Source organism: Mus musculus, chromosome 1 (genome assembly GCF_000001635.26).
Source record: "Mus musculus strain C57BL/6J chromosome 1, GRCm38.p6 C57BL/6J".
In the NCBI taxonomy this organism is placed as follows: Eukaryota; Metazoa; Chordata; class Mammalia; order Rodentia; family Muridae; genus Mus; species Mus musculus.
Window position 1 is genome coordinate 9,434,892 of NC_000067.6, and position 5,541 is coordinate 9,440,432.

Below are 5,541 nucleotides of genomic sequence, written 5' to 3' on the forward strand. Positions count from 1 at the left end.
TCCTTAATGAATGTATATTATTGATATGAGCACAGCCATGTTAAGGGCCTCAAATGCCTCAAATCCATGGGAATGGGAAAGTTTTCCCTGAAGCAGGCTCAGAAGAATGACATAGCTTTTGCCTAGTTAAAATAAAGATGTTGATAATGTGTGCAGAAATTGGCATCTGGAAGTTCCTCCTCCCAGATGATTACAACTTGAGACTGATACCATATGGAGACCTCCTACCCAGATTAGCTAACCCCCTTCCTAATTCATGCTATATAATAATTGTGCTGATTTTCTGCGATCCAGAGTGTCCATAGTTCCATAACACACAAACTTTGACTCGTGAAGCTACAACTAAAGCTTACACAGAATGTTCTCCATGGCAAAACAAAGTCACAAGGACAGGGGAAAAAAATCTCAGACACTGGATCAAAGATGCTGTTTACTCTAACTTAGCTGGCAGTGTTCCCTAACAGCTGCCCAAACAATATACAAACAGCAGTGGAAAAAATTAAAAATTGTTTATGTTTGAAGTAAACTTGGAGTCTTATGTATCTGTCTACCATGATTCTCTTTTCCAGGTCCCTGTGATGCTCGTAATTGTGCTGTCTGTGGCAGGCTACTGCTGGTGTTTCTCAGAATGCATAATACACCCAGTCACAGCTTTTATGTTTGTGCACTGTTGTTTCTTCATTCTTGTCAGCTGTGTAAGGTCAGTCTAAAGACAGTACAGGTCACAGTAATATAAGAAATGTGAAAAAAAAGTACCAGCTTTCAAACACTGTTTAGCCAAGCAAACATTTGCAACAGTTTTTATCATTAACTGTTCCTTCTCAGATATCAAACACATTTTGTATACAGTTTTTATTCTAATTTATATTGTTTCAGCTATAATTATCATCAAAAGAATGCATCTATGAGCAAGGCTGATCCCTATTATATTCTTCTCTTATAACAATGAATCATTATTACATTACTGGTACAATGAGAAAAGTTAACTAATTCTGGCTCTTCACACACATACACAGAGAGAGACAGAGACAGAGACAGAGACAGAGACAGACAAACGGGAGGGGGGGGCAGTACACATACCCACATCAATTGTCTAGAAAATAACAGATTAAAAACTGAGCCTTTGATTTCAAATATACATAAAAACAAAGGAAGAAACAAAACTAGTACTGTATACCCACAGGGAATGAGGCATGATATCCTCCCAGCTACAGTCCCTGGAGGACAAAGGATAAGAAATGAAATAAGTGTTATGGCTCCATTTTATGCTAGGCATCCATCTTGGTACCTCTCAGACATTAGTCTCTGACTCCAGTCCCTGGAAGATGTTTCCAGTAACCATGACTCAGTGATCCCCATGCAAAAGTGTACAGCAATGACTATAGATTTGTCATGATATGACTAGCTGCTTTTTTCTTCTGTAATTTTCTTAAACAGATACCTAAAGATTGTTTGGAGTTGCATTAACCACGTAACTTGGCAGAACAGAACAGTTTGTACTTACTTGCCTAGATATTAAAGGTCTTTGTGTGGTTTTCCCCTTTAAAAATTATTTCTCATACCCCTCTGACATCGAAATCTCAATTTTGGCTCAGAGATTTTTTTCATCCTGCTAGCAGTGAATCAAGAAATCTTTCGCTTATAATTGGATTGAGTCTACAGCCTTTTCCCAGGGGTTTACAAACTTCATAACATTTGGAGGCCCAAGCGAGATCCCTGGGAGTCCTCAGCTAGGGGTCTGTAGTAGACACTAGAAGGAGAAAGTCCAACGTGGACTTGAGATGATGCATCTGAAGGAAGATGAAATTTTGTAACTTGTTTAGGAGCCCACGGCCGGGATCTGGGACTGAGAACAAAACAGAACAGCCCCCAGGCAGGCCAAGGCAGGGCTGTTGTTAAGGCATTCCTAAGAACATCTTGGCCGTAAAGATGAAAAGGTATTCAAGGACAAATGGGGCTACATTATCTAAGCTAACACCATCTGGCTGGAATCACCCCTCAATCTGGGGACAGGCAAGGCCATCTTATCTAAAGTCCACACCATCTGGCCGGAACCTCCTGTCTGTCCATTACCCCTTGGCACCCAGTAAAGTCATATAAATCAACTGGTTGTTAGATAAGTCCCAAGCCCACCGGAACAAAGCTCTGATGCTCCCTTTTTGCTGACATGTAATCTTTCTGTTAATGAATCAATCCTGTGCCTTTTGTCAAAATTCCTTGTACTCCCAACCTTTTGCTTCTTTAAAAGCCCCTAGCCTCCGAGTCTCGTGGTCGACTCCCCTGCCTCCTGCGTGAGGTACGTGTCGGCCCAGAGCTCTGCCAAATAAACCTCATGTGTCTTGCAACAGGAGAGGATTCTTGTGTTCGTGGGTGCTTCCTGTTCCTGGATTAGAGCGGGGTCCCTAAATTTGGGGTCCTACACATCAAGTGTCCTATACTGCAACTACCCTAAATTTCAACATTGAAAGCAAGAATCATTGGCCAATGTGCTCTGAAGCTTGGCCCTTTTGGTGAGTTGTTTGTTCTGTTCTGTTTTAGAGTCCAGATATTTGGACAGAAAGAAAGTGAGATCTGACAGGATTGTAGATCCAGTCTCTGGGACAGAGAAGACACCTAATATTCTTCTGGTTTTGGTATGTGAGTGAAGGTATGTCTGAGTTTTGTCTGTTTTTCATTTTTGGTTTTTCTGACTGTTTTGTCATACTGTCTTTTTCTGTTCTTCTCTGTTGTCAGTTGTATTTGTGTTTTCAAGCTTTGTCACAGATTGGAATCAAACTAAGCACAGCCAAACTGCCCCTGAGCTCCATCCAATATTTTCAGGATTGCTGTGAGGTAGGCTACTCTTCGTTACAACAACTCCCCACTGAAGCTTGCTCTGTCTGTCTCTCTAATTGGCTCATTTCTCCTCACTCTGCTTAGGAAGGATGCCTTTTTCCAAGTTGTGCTATCTCCCAGCGGTCTCCTGTGTCTGACCATGGAGCTCTGCCTTGAACCACTCCCCCACCTCAGGAATGGATCATTATGGAAACTCCTGGCATGCAGACTTCCTCCTGGACAACATGAGCCCACTCTTCTGCTTCCTGCTGCTCTCTGTGCTAGCACAGCTGGCCTGCACCCACAGTTTCTTATCTCTAAACCTTCCTTGTTTGCTCTGGTTTCCCCATATGATCACTGCAGGGATTAGGGGTGTTTGGGTATGTTTAATATTAAAATACTCTTTTATGCTCGTCTTCTTTATTAAAAAGCTGGCTCAGGTATGGTTGTTTAAATTTTTCCTCCAACATCATTGTCCTGAGTCTGAAGATCATCTGACTCTCAGACAAAAAGGGAAAATAAAACAACCCAAGAAAAGATACTGAGTTCTTTAAAACAGCTAAAATAAAAAAATTCTGTACCTTAAGATTTGTAAGGTTATTAGATATGGTTAAAAACCTGTAAAACAAAATCCATAAAGAAAACAAATACAACCCAATGCCAACATTTTCTGAGTTCCTGTAGAGGTCTGATTTTTACAGTTTCCTGTTGAATAGTGTTTAGGTTACAAATACTCATATTATTATAAAACCTAATGACTTTACAAGATAACTTATTAAAGTTATAACAAGATAGCTTTCCGGGTTGTCTGCCTCCATCTACTGACACACACAAACTGGTTATAAAATCAAATCAAATCTGCAGTCTAAAATCTCCCAATAACAACCCTAGATATGCTTGCTTAAAATAATCAGAGCTGGACTTGTTGAAAGTTAATATTCCTTTGAAAACAGAAAGGAGCTAGACAAGGTCATTGAACTTCACCAGAGAATCCAGTCACTCCTTCCAGCTGGTTGTATGCAATTAGGCCCTAATTAAGCAAAGTCTCAGAGTTTTCTGGAGAAACAAGAATATACTAGTGAAAAATTAAGAATAAGGATGGGGTTCCCCTACGCAACATGCATGCATACATACATACACATACACATACACACACACACACACACACACACACACACACACACACACACACATACTAGGTGAAAGCGCCAGAGATTGTCTAGCACCCATAGGGGAAAAAAAATCTTATAACAAACTGTAAACGTGTTACTATCATCTCTCATTTTTTATTGTACATTGTTCTTTTATTATATGAAATTTAGTAGTTATTCCCAAACAAGTTCTCAACCCACATGGGAGGGTCAAGCAGCTGGAACATGATTTAGACTGTAAAGGCAAAAACCTTGGACATGACTAAGGTATACTTCACCTCTACAGAACAAGGCAAGGGATCCTCACATAACACGAGGTACTCCTGACCCTGGGGAGAAGGAGTTTATCCTATTTGATATGATTTTCTGGTGACCACATGGGGCTGTTTCAACAGCCACCAGAAACTTCAAAGGGGCTTTTAAAAGATTATATATATAATCTTTTAAATCAGTATGTAAGTTATTTTAAACCTCCACTAGAATGATTGCAGCCCCCAGTTACCTCACTGTGTCCCAGGACAAAACTAGGCTGCAGCTTCTCCTCATTGGTCATGCCACAGCTTGATTCCTCCCGACATCTTCCTACATAGACCCTTTATAAATAAAGGAGTAAGAAAATCAATAATTACTACCTTCAACCTCTCCTAGTAAGAGAAGCCATCCCTGGGTGTTGACCAAGAACCTGTACCCTCTCCCAAAAGGTGTTATTCTGACTAGATTCTTTGAAGTGAGTGGGTACAGAGATAAAATATAAAATGAAATCAGAATCCACATATCCCCATCTGCAGCCACAACTTAAGATCCTAAAGATGTAGTCTATACGACCGATATTGTGAAAGCGTATAAGAGGCATGAATAGGCAGGGAGTCTGCCTGCTCACCTTCACTGCTTCATCTTGCCCTGGGCAGCCACAGGGCAGCCACAGCTTGCATGGCTTTACACTTGATATCTTCATCTCCCAGGAACCATACCCACCTGATGGGGGGCCAGTTCTTGTCCAATTCATAGACAGTGGAATTGCCTGGTCATGGGTTCAGCTCCATGATGGCCTCTTCTGAAAGACTCTCCAGATGCTTGGCAATGCCCTGAAGGCTGTTGCTATGGTCAGCAATCAAGACCCTTTTCCCCCTCCTTGATTTAGGGGGCAAAGTCTTCATTCCAGAAGGGCAGTGCTATGGAAATAGTGTCCTTCAGGCTCATGCAGGAGGGTAGTTAGTCCTCAGTAAAGTCTACATACCTGTGGTCCTTACTGATGTTGCTGTGTAAGGGGTGATTGGGCTCCATCAGAGGCAGTGGAAAATTGGATAATCACCTCAGATCTTTATTTGCACCTCACCATTTCTGCTTTATTGAGACCAACCAGTTAAATAGTCCTATCACCACACTCCCACCACCACCACCACCATAGTATCTGTCATTGAAGCACCAGGTCCTGACCACTGGCAGCCATATCTGGTCAGTGGCATCCAAGACTGTTCAGAGATCCCAGATTTCTCTCTTCTGTACAAGAGTGAAGCATATCAAATTCATAGCCAGCATCTCACAATGCCTGCCCATCATGTTTTACTTCCATGAG

The 5,541-nt window shown here is 41.5% G+C and overlaps 1 long non-coding RNA gene and 1 pseudogene across 2 annotated transcripts; one reads left to right on the forward strand and one right to left on the reverse strand.

The window, feature by feature from the left end:
• The first annotated feature begins 2,162 nt into the window (after nt 1-2,162).
• Gm30719 lies at nt 2,163-3,179 on the forward strand. Of its 2 annotated transcripts, none has more exons than XR_373205.2 (4): nt 2,163-2,296; nt 2,539-2,647; nt 2,753-2,832; nt 2,920-3,179. It is a non-coding gene; the product is annotated as a predicted gene, 30719 (long non-coding RNA). The 2 variants fall into 2 exon arrangements; XR_373204.2 differs by having other exon boundaries at nt 2,539-2,633; nt 2,734-2,832.
• Gm18299 (predicted gene, 18299) lies at nt 4,880-5,541 on the reverse strand (annotated as a pseudogene).